Consider the following 18,749-nt stretch of genomic DNA (forward strand, 5'->3'; position numbering starts at 1 on the left):
GGGGGAGTTGGGGAGGGGTCCGTGGGGGAAGTATGGAAGGACATCTGTAATACTTTCCACAATAAAGAGAAATTTGTAATAAATATATGTAAATCCAAAAACGTTATTATAAATGGAATCATACAGAGCGTGTGTGTGTGTGTGCAGTGCCCCAGTAGGAATGGACAGGCATCCTGTCAGTCAGCTTGGGCTGCTATAACAGATCACCGCAGACTGGGTGACTTCAACAATAAACATTATTTCTCATAGTTCTCGAGGCTGGGAAGCCCAAGATCAAGGTGCTGGCAGATCTGGTGTCTGGTGAAGGCCCACTTCCTGATTTGCATAGAGCTGAGGCAAGGTTTCTCCTGTCTGCACTTATAAGGGCACTAATGCTATTGATGAGGGCTCTACCCTCACACCTTAAATACCTCCCAAAGACCTCCCCTCCGAATCCTGTCACATTGGGGGCTAGGATTGGGGAGGGGGAGGTCACAAACATTACATAACATACAAGCACGGGCAATACACATGAAAAAAATGTGATGTGTACAAGTTAAAACCATCAAATTGGTAAGATAATACTCCGTGCTGGTGGAGCTATAGGGGAATGTAAAATAGTATATAGCCCATCCACTAAGTATCAGATTTTCAAATTGCACAGAATCATTCAATGTCATCCTATTCTAGTAAAGATCAAACTTCTTAACGTGACTTACGAAGTCTTGAGAGGTTGGGCGCTTGCACCCTTTCTGTCTGTGCTCCCCTTAACACCCCTGTTTCAGCTGGTTGCCATGACTCCAGCACTCTTCCAGCCCCGGGGCTTGAAACTGCTGCTCTTGGCTTGGAACTCATTCACACACAGTCACCAGATCTCAGCCGTAGGTTAGGGACGCTCTTCCCTCTGCATTTAACACGGTTGCAGTTTAAGGTTATCTCCTTGTTTGTCTTTCCCATAAGACAGGAGGGCTGTGCGGTTGGGGAGTGTTTATGCTCCTCATGGTATATTCAGACCTAGAAGAGTGCCCAGCGGTGAGTTCCATATTGGATGAGTGATTGAAATCACTCTTTGCATCAGCAAGATGGAAAGGGTAGCACACGTGTGAGATTTAGCTTTTAGGATATTCGATATTGTTTATAATAGGAACAAATGAGAACTGACTGAATTCAGCAGGGTGAGCTCCGTACAAGCGTTTGTACCTGGTTTGGGTCCCCGGTGAGGGATGGCTTGTTTCAGGGCTGGTGCAATCAGAGGGAGGATCTGCATTTGAACCTGGGAGCTAAATAAATAAACTGTCAAAGCTGGAAGGCATACTCCCCGGGTCAGATCCTAAAACAGAGCAGGTGGGGAGAGTAAAACTGCAGAGAGAATTACGAGGTTAGTCTCTTCTGTTGGGAGCTGGAGAGGGGGCATGGGAGCCACAGTTCACAGAGGGGAGCAGCTCTGGGGGGACAGTCATCTGGAGGAGTAGGTGTCTGCATCCGAATGGTGGTTTGGGGCCTAAGAGGAAGATGCTAGTCATCGACCCCCCATGAAGGTGTGTGGCCAAGGATTCGAAGGACATGGGACTGCCCAATTTTAGTTATTTCCCCATGTTGCTAATTTCCTCGTGGTAGCCTCACTTGCGGTAGTTCTTGTCAAAAACTACAGCGTCAGCTGTCTTTTGAACAATTAAAGGAGGAGTTGTGGTCTTACTGGGGCCAGACAGCACCTCGAGGGCGGGTGGCTTGGCGTTGGCTTCCAGATGGCAGACGAGCATCACAGCAGCCTAGACACGGCCGGTGGTGACTAGCAACACCAGGCCGGGCTCGTGGGGTAGGAACTCTTCCAGGACTGCTCCCAGTACTCTGCACAGTCAAGATGACCTACAGCCGGGTGTGCGGGCGAGAGGGTCAGATCGTGTCCGGTGGGTAAGAGGGAGGGGGTTCTGAGGGCTGGAGAGGGAGACATCTCGCCGTAGAGTGGTGGCGCAGCTTGATGCCATCACCCGTCATTATTCTAACCGGTTTCTCAGGCTCTGACTCCCCATCGCTGGAAATGTGGCTTCAAATGAGGGGCACAGGCATGTCCTGGAGCCCATGGGTGCGGCCCCAGTGGCAGCTGTTGCTTCACTGAAGACGAAGGTGCTGACTTCAGGTCAGCTTGCTGTAAGTCTGGGGCGTCAGACCCCAAGGTCTGCTGTATCCGGAAGCTGCTGCTTCCGCAGAACCGCCCAGGCCCTGGCCTGTGCTGGTGTCCCCTCGAGACCCCTGGGAGCGGCTGGCTCACTCACATGCTCTAACTGCAACCCGGAAAGCACGACACATGGGCACCACGGTGGGTACCAAGCACGTTTATTGTATTTATGTCTTGCACAGATAATATTGTGGGTGTTTCAGTATTCAACCATTTACAAATATATTTTTTATTATTATGGTAAGCATATTTAATATGAGATCCACCTTAACAGATTTTAAAGTATGATACAGCCCTGGCTGGGTGGTTCAGTTAGTTGGAGCATCGTCTGCACAGCATAAAGTGGTAGGTTGGATTCCCAGTCAGGGCACATGGCTGGGTTGTGGGTTAGATTCCTGGTCGGGGTGTGCATGGGATGCAACTGATCAATGTCTCTCTCTCTCTCCCCCCTTTCCTTTCCTTAAAGTCAATAAAAAATAAAAATATGTCCTTGGATTAAAAAAAAAATATATATATACATATGTATACTCTATACTATACATATATATGTATAGTATAGTAGCATTTAAAAACATTTAAACACAAAGAAATAAATCATGATGCATCTTGAACCTAAGTTTTGTGGAGCAATGGAAGCATTTATTTAATTAATTTATTTTTATTTTTCTTTAATTAATTTTTGTTACAGATGTTTCTCCTTTTTCCCCCATTGACACCCTCCTCCCATTCCCACCCCTCCCCCAACCCCCAGCATTGTTGTCTGTGTCCATTGGATGTGCTTATATGCCTAAATTCTGTGGTTTATCCCCCACCTCCACCCCTGCTCCCTCCTCAGAAGTTTGTCAGTCTGTACCCTACTTCTATTTCTCTGGGTCTCTTTTGTTCATCACCTTATTTTGTTAATTATATTCCACAAATAAGTGAGATCACGTGATACTTGTCTTTCTCTAACTGGCTTATTTTACTTAGCATAACACTCTCCAGGTCCAAGATCTTTCTTTCTTACAGCTGCATAGTACTCCACTGTGTACATGTACCACAGCTTTTTATCCACTCATCTACTGATGGACACTTGGGTTGTTTCCAGATCTTAGCTATTGTAAATAGTGCTGCTATGAACATGGGGGTACATATATTCTTTCTGATTGGTGTTTCAGGCTTCTTAGGCTATATTCCTAGAAGTGGGATCACTGGGTTAAATGGCAGTTTAATTTTTAGTTTTTTGAGGAAACACCATATTGTTTTCCATAGTGGCTGCACCAGTCTGCATTCCCACCAGCAGTGCACTAGAGTCGCCTTTTCTCCACACCCTCGCCAACACTTGTTTGATGATTTGTTGATGGCGGCCATTCTGCCAGGTGTGAGGTGATACCTCCTAGTTGTTTTAATTTGCATCTCTCTGATGATTAGTGACATTGAACATTTTTTACATATTTCTTGGCCATTTGTATATCCTGTTTAGAGAGGTGTCTATTTAGGTCCTCTGTCCATTTTTAGTTGGGTTCTTAGATTCCTTTTGTTGACTTGTATGAGTACTCTATATATTTTGGGAATTAACCCCTTATCTGATGTATCGTTGGCAGTTATGTTCTCCCATGTACAGTGATACCTCGGTTCTCGAACATAATTCGTTCCAGGAGGACGGTCGAGAACCGAATTGTTCGAGAACCGAAGCAATGAAACCAATAGGAAAGCGTGACTCCACAAAGCGTGACTCTCTCTCTGCACTCACACTGATGACGCAAGCAAGGCGCGCTGGGCCGAATGAACGCCATTCGGCTCAACTCGGCTCATCTCGGAAGTTCGAGTTCCAAATATTTGTTCGGATTCCGAGACAAAAGTTTCTCGAATCTCCTGGTCGAATACCGATTTGGTCGAAAACCGAGGCGTTCGAGAACCGAGGTATCACTGTAGTGGGTTCCTTTTCTATTTTGATGCTGGTTTCTTTTGCTGTGCAGAAGCTTTTTAGTTTGATGTAGTCCCATGTATTAATTTTTTCCTTTGTTTCTCTGCCTTAGGCATTGTATCAGTGAAAGTTCTTCTGCGTGTGACATCTGAAATTTTGCTGCCTACATTTTCTAATAGGATTTTTATGGATTCACGAGTCACATTTAAGTCTTTTATCCATTTTGAGTTTATTCTTGTGTGTGGTGTAAGTTAGTGGTCTAGTTTTCTTTCTTTTTTTTTTTTTGCATGTAGCTGTCCAATTTTCCCAGCATCATTTATTACAGAGGCTGTCTTTACTCCATTGTATGCTCTTGCCACCTTTGTCAAATATTAATTGAGCAGAATGTCTTGGGTTAATTTCCGGGTTCTCTGTTCTGTTCCACTGATCTATATGCTTGTTCTTGTGCCAGTACCAGGCTGTTTTGATTACACTGGCTTTGTATTATAACCTGATATCCGGTATTGTGATCCCTCCTACTTTGTTCTTCTTTTTCAAGATTGCTGTGGCTATTTATGCAAACATTTTATTAAAGCACCATTTAATCTTTGAATTGAGAGAGACATTGATTTATTATTCCATTTATTTATGCATTCACTAGTTGATTCTTATATGTGCCCTGACCAGGAATTGGACCCATAACCTTGGCATATCCGGATGATACTCTAGCCAATTGAGCTACCTGACCAGGGCCTGTAGCTGTTTTAATATGAGGAAAATAAGGTTCAGGGATGTCCAGAGACTGAACAGGTCACATGAATAAGAACAGAGGAGGAATTCCCTCCTGGTCCACCTGACTCCAGTGCCTCTTCCCAATAAATCACGTTGGCTTGTCACCCTGTGAAATTAGAGTAAACTGATGAAAGCTTGGCATGTTGCTTCTTCAAGGTTGTGGACCTCTGCTGCATTCTCTGTTACAATAGCTGTGACTGGTGGCAGGGGCAGAGTTGTTGCATTTCATTACTTTCAGCACTAGATGGCAGTGCAACACCACATAGCTCTGCTGCTGGGGGTCCTGGAAGGTTACTTCTGAGCCTGGGGGCACCGGAGCACTGGAGGTTGGCCCTGGGATTCTCACCCTTGAAGGCTGGGGACAGTGACCCCAGTCAGCTCCAGGATGGGCAGTCCTGACAGCCTGGGCTTCTCTCAGACAGGCTGGGGGTGAACCGCAGTCTCCACCAAGTCCTGGAGGGTGTACTTGTCACATGGCACAACAGATGTGCCTTCGAATGGGTGAGGTGTCTGGGCATCCAGGACCATGGCACTAAGCTTAGATGCTCAGGAGACCTTAGATTTAAAAACTCGGGGTGCCGGGGTAGAGTCCTGGTCCCGCTAAACCACTCTTCTGTCCTCCTCGTGCCCCTGCTGGGAACTTGCTGGAGGGAATAGAGTCGTCTGGGATTAGAACCCATCAGGGCTCTCCCCCAATGTGCTGGCAACTATCTGGGGAGCTGCCTTTAATAAAACTGTTAAAATTAATAAAACTGTTTGGGGAGATGGTCATAAACTCAGTGGGTTTAACTGTTTTACTTCGACTCTCCAGAAGTGTTAAGGGGGTGAAAGACAAAGACGGGGACACTCCCCCGGACAGGGGACACAGCAACCAAAGGCAGGGGATTTGACCCTTGGCCGGAAACAGGATGTTAGCGGGACACTGGGTGACATTTGAGTATAGTCTGTACATTAGTTCACAGTATCTCCTCAGAGTTAATTCCTCGGTTTTGATCATTGCGCTATGGCTATGCGTGTTTACATTTGGAGAAGCTGGGTGAAGGGTGTACCGGGGACTTTAAAAAAAATCCTCATTCGAGGTTATTTCTCCATTTATCTTCAGAGGCTCAGTGCCGTGACCTGAGTAGTCGAATGAAACACCTGGGTTCCTGGTGGTGCGGCACTATGACAATGTTGCATTCAGAGAAAACTCAGTTCCAGTCTCTCTTCTTACCGTCATGGGTCCCTCTGTCCTTCTTTTCCTTCTAGAAGTCATCAGAAGTCACTGTTGGAACTCCGGCCCCCCGGGTGTCCCGAGCCTCTCTCAAATGGCCGTGGGTGATCCGCCCCTCCTGGGAGGGCAGTGGGCCTCTGCGGGGTGGTAGTCAGTCACCTCCCCTGATTTCCAGTGAGTGAAGCTGTCCCCTCACTAAATCAGCTGGTACCCAGAAGATTTATAATGGGCTGAGGGGCAGGGGCAGGTCCAAGGGGGAACGAGGGTGATGAGTTGGGGTCTGGATGTGCTGGGTTTGAGGAGCGGCGGAGGGTGGGGCAGCAGACAGGTTTGGATGCACGACAGGAACTTGAGAGGTGGCTTGTGCAGATGTGGTTGGGGAGGTATTCACAGAGCAGTGGTGACAGGTGAGGTCATTTACCAATGTGATTTAAGAGATTATTACTTAATGTCCAAATCATAGACATAATTATGTATAAAAATTCAAAATTGAGTGTGTAATTAAGTTAGAATAAAGACCTCAGAGAAAGGCCATTTTGTACCCCAGACTCTCAGGGAAATGAGCGCTTGTGTCTCTAAGCACAGACACCTTACTTCCCTTTGCTGCCCCCTGCTGGCTTGTGCCCGCTAGGCTGTGTCTGACCTCAGCGCCCACCAGAGCGCTTGGTCCACACTGGGCACCCAGACGCAGAAGGATGCTCACTGCAGCACTGCTCATAGCAATGAAGACCAGAAAACAATACAGATATCTAAAAAAAGGGTAAGGTTTGGTAAACAAGGGTGTACCCACTCGATGGAATGTCATACAGCCTCTCTAAATGATGGTTGTACAGGCTACATTGTAACCTCAAAAATGCATATTTTTGGATTTAAAAAAAAAACAAAAAACAGACCTCTCATGCATCTTTTCTTAAGAAGCTGCAGGAGGATGTGTTTCCAGCAGAAAAAAATAGACAATAGGAAGACCTCGGGACTCCAGACATTAGAGTTGAGTTAAAGACTTTAAAACAATTATACTCAGTATTTTGAGGAATAAAATATAAAGGGGAAATAAAAAGAAGAAAAGAAAAAAGAAGGAACTGTGGGGTACTGGAACCAGGAGATCCAGCAGCGGAGATGAAGGGAGCCCCAGGATGGTGGTGAGGGAGACCGCAGGGTGGCTGTCATCAGTCAGCACGTTGAGCACTGTGAATCCTACGATCCCTGTGCTTAGCACCGTCCTTGTCATTGCGACCAAATGTGCGGGCAAGACTGGCCAGATCCTCTCAGCACTCGTCCTGTGTTGACTACGTACCATGAGAGATTTTGCATACTCTCTGTGCCTTCATGTTGGATTAGCTCCAACGTACTCCTCAGATCATGGTGAGTTTAGAAGGAAAACTACAGAGCAGCTTCCTCCCTCGGAAGCCGTTTCGGACGGACATTGAGCATATGGTCCAAACTGGAGTGCTGTCAAACACTGCAAAACTGGTGGTCCCTGTGATCCCCAAGACTCACTCACGACCTTGCCCATGGACATCCCCAGAAAGGTCGATTGCAGATTCTCAGGGAGGCTAACGCTAGACTGACTCAGACACTTTGTTATCTTATCCGCTTGCAGGAGCCTTTATGTAATAGTGTCAGTATCATCCTTCTCTCACGCAGTTAGGTTTGTGCTGCCTACTCAGTTTCTTTTTTCAGTTATAGAGAAGAGCAAGGGAGCGATGAACATAGACGTCAGGAAGGGTTGTCTCTGGGAAGGGAGCTGTGGCACAGCCTACATGCGGTGGGCAGCTCTGTGTGGGTGTCAAGAAGGCCACATCTGCCAGCCTCCTTTGTAGTCAAGTTGAGGCCATGTGGCAGTTCTTACCAAAGAAAGCAGACCTGTATCACTTCTTGAGACAGGCAGATATTAAAAAGCAGATATGACATCTGTAATGCATCAATAAAGATTAACAAATAAATAAATAAAAGCAGATATGAGTTCTCCATGCCCTCTCTCTTACTTGTTATACTTGACTAAAAGGAAAAAACTCCAAGATGGTACAATTATAAGGTGGAAGCCACCTGAAGAGGCCTGACCGGGAATGGAACCAGGACCTCTCAGTCCACGGGACCACGCTCATCCACTGAGCCACACCGGCCGGGGAATATTCTGTTTCTTAAACTGGGTCATGGGTTATATGGATATTAATGCTATTATTTTAAAAACTACATAGCTTTTATTTTACTTATTTTATTTTTTTTTATCCTCACCCGAGGACATTTTTTGTTCAGATAGAGTGGGAGGGAGAGAGAGAGAGAGAAACATCGACGTGAAAGGGACACATCGAGTGGCTGCCACCCGCATGACCAACCAGAGCCAGGGACAAACTGCAACCGAGGTACGTGCCCTTAGCGGGAACCGAACCCGGGTCTCTCTGGACCGCAGGCCGATGCTCTAACCGCTGAGCCACGGCTACATAGCTTTTATATACTTTTCTGTATGTATGATACACTTCACGATAAATATTTAAAGTCATCCTCTTCTGTACGTCATGACCTCTTCAAGTGAAAGGTTAAGTGAGACTGTTGATTAAGTAGGAGATATAGGGGTTTCAACGGGAGCAGTATTTTGGGAAAGTTTTTCACAATATGCCTCAACAACCCAAATATTAACCTTTGAGGCAGTATTTCCACTTCTAAGAGTTGAAATGATCCGGAAGGTTGGAAAAGTATGCAGAAAGACTCTCTCTAGTAGTGGAAATGGAGAGAGAGTGTGCTTCACGGAGTGTCATGTGGCTTTTCTAAACGATGGCTGTGACTACCCCGTAACCTGAAAAATGCACCCGCTAGGCTAGGTGGCGAGGACAGAATACAAGCTTTTGTCTGTTGGAGGAGTAGAGCTTTGTAAGAAGAGCAGGAGACAAAAAGCTCTGTGTCTAGTGTTTGCCAAGTCCGTCCTACGCCTAAATGTTCTTGAGCCCATTACTGTGAAAAACAACTGTAATTTGGGCATAATCCAAACTTACGTTTAGGAGGAAAATAGGAAACGTGTTTGAAGTTATAGATGAGATCCTTTTCTTCTTCTAGATTCATTTCAAAAATGTAAACACAGATGTAATAAATCTGATTCAATTCAGCAATTCAGTTAGGAGACTTGAACACATTTGTGCGTGAGGCTGGAGGAGGGGAGAACGAGAAGGCGGTTGGGGAGGGGACAGGAACACGGGTCACTGTGGTCCAGTGGCTAGCACTGTGTAATGGACAGCAGCGCTCAGCTCTTTGTCAAGTGAATGGGAGATGACCTTTGAAGATTCTCCCACCGTGTCTAAGGCCTTGCGTTTTATCCTCCGAAAAGAAATGACACGATGCTCTTTTGTTACGATGTTCTTTTCTCCCCAAGGCTTTCTAGTCATCGGGCTTTCTCAGGAAGACAGAGACTCCGGGGAAAAGTCAGGCGGTGAGGCACACCCCTGCCCTACTGACCTCTTTTCCCACCGAAAGACCAAGGCGCCCTGACTCACCAGGTGAGTCCGAGCCCTCGCACCTGCTCCCTCCTGTCTTGGTTAAGCCGCCGTGTTTTGAAGCAGCGAGACATTTGACCACTTCTGGAAGGTCTTTACGGCCCTGACAGCCATTTCTCTTTGGAAAGCTGCCAAGGGGATGGAATCCCAGGTCACAGACACAGACGAGACGGACAAAGAAAGGAAGATACAAGAAGGAGGTAAAAATGCCCATAATGAACTCACATATCTTGAGGAAACCTCTAATCTAATGAGAATGGATTTTGTTGAGAAGATGGTACATGAACAATTAATTATTCATGGCAGAGACATCATTAGGATTTCATTTTGTTTAAAGGCTTTGAAGTGACTTAGGCAATTGGGTTAAGCTGGAGAAAGAATTTCAAGAAAGAAACAAGGGAAAGCTTTTCACTCTATTGACTTTTTCTAATATTTTCAAAATAGTTATTTTGACCCGGCACATAAATTACACTCTAACTAGAGACCTCCAAAGGTTTGCCCGAGCAAGGGTCTCCACTTGGCGGGTCGTGGGCCCAGTATGGTCAGATAGAAGCAGAGTGATTTCTGAAAGGGCGCGACTGATTCCGGAATTCTATAATAATTCGGTTGGGTTTTGGCTCCTTTGGGAGTGTGAGGAGTCTCTGAAATGACAGTGGGGTTTGTACAACCTGAGGCTTTTGCACTCAATGAGCCTTTTCCTGGGGCCCTCTGGGAGGTGTGCACCTGTTCATTTACAGGAAGTGTCAAGTCAGATACGCTAATGAAAACCCGAGAGATCTGGAGTAGGCTAGGCCCTACTGTCTGCTTCTCTTAAAGGCAAACATCAGAAATTGGTGCAGGTTGAGATTTCAACATGGGGAGAATTTATAGAGAGGCATTGCCCACAGGACCAATTCCGATGGGTCCCTGAGACATTTCAGTTTAATTAATTAAGGAGTTTATTGTCTATGTTCGTATCCCAAGCAACCAGGACAGTGCGTGGCACATAGTAGGCATTCAATAAGTATTTGTTTTGGGGCAAATTTTAAGGTTGAAATGATAAGTCAGGACATGTGTGGGGAACATCTCTCCAACCAGTGATTGCAGCTGGGTCGAGGGGTTGGCAAAAGGGAGAAACTTTTCCCTGTTCGGGGACTAAATAGCCCTGTAATACCTTTAGGATAGTCACGTGTTAGGATTAGCACCCCAGGCCAGCGGAGTGGAGGGGAAGAGAGGAAGAGCTGCAGATGTGGAGTAAGAGGCCCTGGAGATGAGCCGAGTCCTGGGTGGACAACCACAGCCGCAGCCACCATATGCAAAGAGTCAGTGGACAATAAATGCGAGAAACATGTAAGTTCTACACTATGGTAGATGGTGATAAGCGCTATCGAAAACCGTTCTAAAACAGTGACATGCCTGATGTGATTTCATGTACAAAAACCTACCTATTTTCACAAACACGTCTCATGGAAAAATAAGATAGTCCCTTCTCTTTGTACATTTCATACAACAGATCTTTATAACTGCTTAACCGATGATGATATGGAGCCAAAATTTACATGGCTTTTATACAACAATGGCTCTAATTTTTCAGTAGCAGAGACACCCTCCCAGCTGCTCCTGTAGCTCACTGTCACCGCTAACAACATATGTGTGTGTTTATCCATCTCAGCTCTCTGTAGCTCTGTGCTACATACAGGGCTGAGGTGGCGTGATGTTTTCTTAGCTTGACACATGACCACAGCCAGAATTCCACGACACAGTTTACAGCTGAATGTTTAGGCCTTGAGAACAGGCCTTCCTGTCTTGAAACCAAATACTTGGCTTTCAACACTGCTTCCTTCATGAGGGGTGAGGAGGAGTCTCGCCCCTGATGTTGGCTCTAGGGCTCTGGCTCCCAGTGAAAGAAACACAGGCACTGGGAGGGAGCCCAGACGGGGGCAGAGGGAATAAATGTTTCTTCTGTTGGCTTAGCTTGCGGCCAAACGGAGAGAATTTGTTTTCATACCAAGCAGACACTTTCCTGGTATGGGAAGGGAGACTACTGTTTGTGATGGAATCTTAAGATAGTTCCACCCGGGTCTGGTTTCTTTGAGCGTATTCGTGGCTTGTGGTTCTTGTCTTGTAAGTCCTCAGAACTTTAGGACTCTGGCATAGTGATAGTTTACAACAAGGATTTGAGCTTTGGTTTTATCGATCTCCTTTTGGGAAAAACAGAACGAGCGGAGATGCGTCTTCCTTGATCTCTATTCCATACACTCTTTAATCTCTATTCCATACCGTCCTTCGCGCTTCTAGGATGAAGTTAGCTATAATATATTTATTTCTCCTTTCCTCATCCGAATCTACGAAGCACGCGGGTCAGAAGGCTGAACACTGCGCTGTTGACTCTGAGCCACAGCAGAGTGAACGGGAGTTTGCGGCGCCACCCCGATTATGTTGTTTTCTTCACCAGTCCGGTTCCTCCGTTGAAAGAAAGACAAGAGTGATGATACCCGGATGGAAGGGGTATCAGAGCCCTACAAGTTCTTCGGAAATGTGTGAGTGGGGAGCATCTAGGTGCCTGGTTTCCATCCACCTGCCTTGGTTGTGTGTGCAGAGATGCTGGGGGAGGGGACCCCAGCCAGTAGCTCTAAATGCTGACTCCTGCCTTGGGATGACTAGTAGGCATGGGGCTAGACTTTCCTCTACTGAGATCCTTGAATTTGTGGGAGAAAATAAAAATAAATCAACACAGTGGTATAGTTGGAAGGGCTCTTGTGAGAAAAATAATGTCAGCCAAACCTGTACCTTTAAGCCAGGTTGACCTGCCACACACCGTGAGGGCAAGTGTCCAGTAGGCACGCAGCGGGTGCCGCAGCTCGATGGGCTCAGTGTTTGGATGTGAAGTCCCGGTCCATCCAGCTACACTTGGCTTCATCCCCTGGCTTGGTCTCTCAGCTTCAGCCCAACTTCTGCTGCATGAGATCTGTGTTTAAACTTTGACTCTCAGACGGCTGGAGAACTCAAGTTCTGCCCTCTTCCCCTCTGATTGCTTCAAGGTACACTCAGCCTAGGCTTTGGGGCTCAGTGATCTGTCTTGACTCTGGTCAGGCTACAGATATTATTGCCTGAATATTTGGACTGCGAACAATAAGAGCAATGCTGATTCCCAACAGGTTCACTGAGTGTGCTGAGACGTTTTTTTTCTTCTCTGCAGCCACAGTCTCAGCCACCTTCTGGAGTTGGGAGACCCACCTGGAGGTTGGAAGCGTCATCGTTTGCTTAGGAGTGAGCCCAAAACGCTCATGCCCGCTGTGGTAGGTGGAACATCAGTCCTCCCAAACTGTCCCCATCCAAACCCCAAGAACCTCTGACTATGTCACGTAGCAGGGTGAGGTGGGATTAAGGTCGCAGAAGGAATGAAATTGCTAATCAGAGGGCCTTGAAATGGGAAATTGTTCTGGGTTATGGAGGTGAGCCTGATGCAGTTATACGAGTGGAAGAGGCAGGGATCAGAGAGAAGCTTGAGGATGATGTGCCGCTGGCTTTGACAATGGAGGAGGAGGCCCGAGCTAAGAAATGCAGGCATCCTGTCTGTAGGAGGCCTCTGGCATCTGGAAAAGCAGGAGGTGGATTCTCTCCTAGCGTCTCTAGCAGGGGCACAGCCCTGGGGACACCTTGACTTTAGCCCAGTGAGACCCCATTCTGACTTCTGTCCCCCAGAACCGTATGGTAATAGATGGGTGTTGTTTTAAGCCTAATGGTGGATTGGTGGTGAATCCAATTGTTACCGCAGCCACAGAGAATAAACAGCCTCCTCCCCGCCGACAACAGAAAGCCCCTTTCTAGTCCAGAGTGAATTTGATGACCTAAAAAGGACCCGTTCTTAAACATGTAAGGTGAAACCGCTCCTTAACATGCCTGGCCTGCTCAATATACATACGCTTTGGGCACATCCCCGACAACATCCTTAAATCAAACAGTGACATGAACAGAGCTTGCTCTAAGTGTGTGGCCGTCTCGGAGACGCTGGAGACCGATTTCCTGATGCCACGTCCGCTCTCTCCAGCGGTGCACGGAGCGCGGTTTCCGTGAGCCCTTGCCAGCGCCGGGGTTAATACTTTACACTCTTTGCCAGTTGTCGGATGAAACATTGTTTTCCGCGTCTCCAACGAATGTTCACCGACAGTCCTGGGCCAGCCACCACACTGAGCAATGTGTTACTTTCATTTGAACACGTTTAGTTTTCTTTGTTGAGGTTGAACATCTTTTCATAAACGTAATATTTCGGATACATACAGAGTTCCCATTTGGGAGGCTCACGCCAACCGTGGTGAGACGAATGGACGCCAGGGGGGAGTGGGGGCCAGGACCGAGGTTGAGAGATCCTTCCTGAGGCTCTGGCGACAGTGTGGTGGTGGCCCAGGGAGCTGGGCGTGGTGTGCACCGTGATGTTGGGAGGAGGTGAGGTTCGGGATGGTCCGTGCAGGCGGAGCTGAGGGGTCTGATGGATGCGAGGGGCTGCGGAGGAACAGGAGAGCCCAGAGCTGAGGGGTGAGATAGAGGTAACCAGGTGAAAATACCTTCTGGCACATGTCTCCTGAGTGGTCACTATTATTTCTATTTATATCTTCGGTTTTCTCTGGCTTTGGATCATTTTTTAGATGAGCGACCCAGGGGAGTTATTGGTGTTAACACTGCCCACAGCACAAGTCCCCAAAACACATCTGCAGTGGGACAAATTTGCCTGGGTTACTTGTTACTACGAAGGAGACTCCACCAGGAAGCAGCCCGGGATTGAATGTTGTGTTGGCTGATCTTGCGGGATGTTTAAAGAAGCAATTTCTCTTCGGGACTGAGCACTGGCAGGGAGTGAAATGGGGTCTGTGCCTGTGTGCCCCAGGCGTGTCCCCGGGGAGTGGGAGCGATGGAATGGAATGGCAGATGCAATGGCAGAAGGGCCGTGGCCCTCGTGATAGCTGCACGCGGGGGCAGTGATCATTCTCACGGTTTCCTCGTGGCCTTGTTTCTGTCTGTACTTGACCTCGCTCTGTCATGATCCCAGGGACCCCATTGGGTGCTGGTGTCTGCGGAATTGTTTATCTTCAGTAGAACGCCGTGGTCCCGCTGTGCCCGCCACCAGCTTTCAGAAATCCTTTATTTCCTCCCCCTAATTCTCACTCTTGGTCAAGGCAGACAAAATTAGGCCCCAGGACAGGCATCCAGGAGATTGAGATGCTCACCATGAGTGAGAGTTGCTTGCTTGTCAGCAGGTGGTCCTGAGCTCACCAGTTGTACCTCCTGCCGCTTCTGTTGTGGGATGTGAGGTGACCGACCTGACTGGACAGTGGTTGCTCCCTTTTTTTTTTTTTTTTTTTTAATTCTCACCCAAGGACACTTTTGCATTTATCTTCAGATAGAGTGGGAGGGAGGAAGGGTGAAGAGAGAGAAACATCAATGTGAGAGAGATACATTGAGTGGTCACCACCCGCACGACCCAACCAGGGCTGGGGACAAACTGCAACCGAGGTACATGCCCTTAGTGGGAACTGAACCCGGTCTCTCTGGCCACAGGCCGACCCTCTAACTGCTGAGCCAATCCGGCCAGGGCTATACATATAGCTTTAAAATACAATTCACCTATTGATATATTTTAAAACAATGTATGTACTCAGTTGGATTTATCAATTTTTTTTTTTACCATCACGTATCTATATTTAAATAATTTTTCATCAATGACTGAAATGACACGAAACAAGTTGATCCTTAAAGGATAATACATCCACTTTTGATACTTGATCGAATTAGAAACCACATTTCTTGCATGGTTGTGAGGAAGCCAGAAGTCATCATTATTTCGGATTTATTATCTGAACACACTGATTTTAATAAGCAAACAATCAAATCACACCCACTGAGGAAGTGCCCCGGGCCCCGTGAGGTGGCCAAGGACCCGACACTAGTGGTGGGTGTCGCACAGGGGTGGGTGTGAGCACGGCGGGGTCAGACCGTGGAGAGCCAGCGTGCCCACCACCCTCGGGGGGGCTCTGGAGGAAGCGAGTAGAGTTGAAGGAGGGCGTGAACCAAGGGAGGGGCTTGGTCTGGCAAAAGTGCACGAGTCCAAGTTTACCTCGGAGGGAGCTTCCGGGTTCCCACAGCGAGTCACGGCTCCTGCTGTGCCATTCAGCTCCGTGGGGACGCGTGGATTCTGACCTGCCTGCCCTCTTCACTGCACGGAGGACACTGTGCACTGGCAGCAGCGGGCTCCCTCTCACGCCCAGGGACCTGACCTCGGACAGCTGTCACACTACGTCATGTAATGTCCACAGCAACCGTGGGAGTGGATCTTGTGATCTGGACATTTCGGAGGAGGAACCGGAAGCTATGCCTCGTGAGTGAGCTGCTCAGCAGCGGCCCGGGCAGCGTGACTCCAGGGTCCACCCGCAGAGCCCCCGCGCCATCGTGTCCTCTCCTGTCCCGGGTCTGCCCCCGAATCACAGTGCTTTCGAGGTGTCCCACGTCAGAGGGTCATCGAGGTTGACACCAAGGTTGTCACGCTGAACCACTGAGAGCACGGCGGTGTCATTTCCTGGGGTGAGGACAGGGTGCAGTGGTGCTGGGGTCGGGATGTGCGGTTCGAGATGCTGCTAGACAGCCGGCTGGAGGCCTGTGCAGGAGCTGGGTGTATAAGGCTGAAAAGACTACAGACAGAGCCCTGCAAAATGTACTGTCCCCCCAAAGCTCCTTCTACTCCATCCTGGAGAGAGAATATGGCAAGATGGTGAACCGTTAACATGGCCGAGTATGAGACCGGTACGTGGGTGTTCGCTGCCTTCTTTTTACTTCTGGCAGCGTTGGAGATGTTTTCTAGTGAAACATCACACGCGGCGTCCTTATTGAGCCTGCCCTGGCCTCCCCGGGCCCCCACGTCCTGGTTCCGGGCGGAGCCCTGGGAGGCTCTGTGCTGGGTTGTGGGCACAGCCTGGCTGAGCCAGGACTGGGGGGGTGCTCGTGGGGCTGTGCTGCGGGGCACGCTGGCCTGTGGCACTGTGTGAGGCTGTCCTTGGAGGTCGTCCTCCGGAAGGCGGGCAGGGAGGTGACTGATGTCTGCCGACCTGTAGTGAGGCTCTGACTTCCTCTGCCTCTGGGGGTCAGTGACATGTGCAGCTGTGGTCAGATTTTTCATGGTGGTTATTTTTATTTGGGAATCAGTCAGAAATTATTCACCTAAAAGTGGGCTTTATGTTATGCAGGAGACACAAAATGTAAGAGACAACCTCAGCTGTGATGAGGAGTGTGGGAGGCTGAGCCCCTCTGGGTGGCCCCGGGCCCAGCCGTCAGGAGCCAGGCTGAGCTGAAGAGGACGCGCTGGCGGCAGACCGAGGCCTCTGGCCATCTCTCCGCAGCTCACAGTTCGGCCTCCTCCGTGCCCTCCGCTCTTACACGGGAAAGCGTTGAGGTGCGCCGTGACCAGACACGTTCTGGGCATCCTGAGATGTGGTTCAGCCTAGCTGAAATGCTGGCACTTTGCAGACGGTGCCTTGCAGGTCTCTCACGATACGCCACCGCGTGCTTTATTTCCATCCTGCCGACGAGGGAACCGAAGCACGGACAGCCAAGGACCTTACCCAAGGGGCACAGGGCGCGCTGGGCTGCGGTTTCTACCCAGCTCCGTCCAGCTCCAAAGTCTGCTCTTTCCACTGTGCTCATCGCTGAGCGGTGGGTGTGCACGTCCGATGGTGTGTAACAGGACTTCACGGCCCGGCCGGTGTGGTCCAGTTAGTTGGGCAGCTCCCGTGCGCAACAAGGTAGCTGGTGGGATGCGTGCAGGAGGCAGCCAATGGGTGATCTGCTCTCACATTGACATTTCTCTCTCCCTCCCCCTCTCTCTAAAAATCAATAAACATAGTTAAAAAATACTTTGCATGGTACATGGATACAATAATAAATCTCATTTCACAGACAATTTTTCCATTTGTAACTTACCAGTGAAGAAGCCTTAGGTCAGGCCCAGCGTGCTGCTAACGCCTCCCAACTCCCTAACGTCTTCTTGCTTTACTTGGTTTTTGTTACCCTCACCCAGGGATATTTTTCCATTGATTTTAGATAGAGTAGAAAGGAGGGAGGGCGGGAGAGAGAGAAAGAAACATCAATGTGAGAGAGACACAGCGACTGGTTGACTTCCATACGACCCTCACTGGGGCTGGGGATCAAAACTGCAACCCAGGTACGTGCCTTTGACCGGCAGTTGAACCTGTGACCCTTTGGTCCATGAGCCAACACTCTAACCACTGAGCCAAACCAGCCAGGGCTTACCTTACTTTAAAAAAAGAAAGATCAGGCCTCAGGCTCAGAACCTTGCAGATAACAGCATCCCTAACACATACATACATCTATATAGTCTGTAGCGGGAGGAAGCTTTTGAAGGGGAGATGTATATGCCCACATTTGTGAGTACACAAAACACAGAGTATAGCAAGCTATGGTACTACCCATAGCCCGCATGTCTCTTCCCACACGAACTGCTGTACACCTACTTTGCCTGGCCCTGTCTGTGTGTACATGTGACACACATTTATTTAAATTTTTGGTAGGGGGGTTTGCAGTTCCTTTTCAAATAAATGTACTTAAGAAGAAAAAGGAAAAAGGGTAGATTCCCAAGAGGAAACAACCAGGTTATTAATTGTATAATACAGCAAAAATTGTGACTTTGGCATGTGAGTTACTGAAGTTTAGTGGCCCTCTCTCCACAGGGCAGATCACTTCCCCGAGAAACACGCTTACCACAGCCTCCATGAGCGAGGGCCCCTAAAATACTCATTCTTGAGCATTCTTACGCATAACTGAATCAGCTTCAATTTGCCTGGATAGATAGACATTTTAGTGGTCCATAGCAAAATGTAATAAACTGAATAACTGTGGGCTTTAATGTAATCTCACACAATCCTATTACATCCCAATTACTTTTTTGACCTTTTTAGGATCGTTCTTGCCTTAGAAACACACACAATCTGCAGTTCTGAATGTCTTCTTCCTGTGCTATGCCCAGGAAATCAATAGATCAGACGGAATGAATCTCTTGCCATGTCTGTTTGTGCTGATGCTGTCCCCGGAGAGGGACAGAGCATGCCTCCCAGGCATAACACATGTCTGCTGAGCACTGTCTGCAAAGGGCTCCTTGTTTTTCATGCCTGTGAGTTTCCAGACCTTAGTAACAGCTTTTATTTCCCTCTAATTAATAAACAGATGCAGGATCGC

General features: G+C 48.1%; 1 long non-coding RNA gene across 1 annotated transcript; it reads left to right on the plus strand.

Annotated features, from left to right (window-relative positions):
- The first annotated feature begins 9,415 nt into the window (after positions 1-9,415).
- On the plus strand, positions 9,416-12,809 carry LOC118619533. Its single transcript, XR_004957290.1, has 4 exons — positions 9,416-9,730; positions 10,690-10,859; positions 11,863-12,049; positions 12,709-12,809. It is a non-coding gene; the product is annotated as an uncharacterized LOC118619533 (long non-coding RNA).
- Positions 12,810-18,749: the final 5,940 nt, after the last annotated feature.

The sequence above is a fragment of the Molossus molossus genome, unplaced genomic scaffold (assembly GCF_014108415.1).
Source record: "Molossus molossus isolate mMolMol1 unplaced genomic scaffold, mMolMol1.p scaffold_m16_p_7, whole genome shotgun sequence".
NCBI classification, from domain to species: Eukaryota; Metazoa; Chordata; class Mammalia; order Chiroptera; family Molossidae; genus Molossus; species Molossus molossus.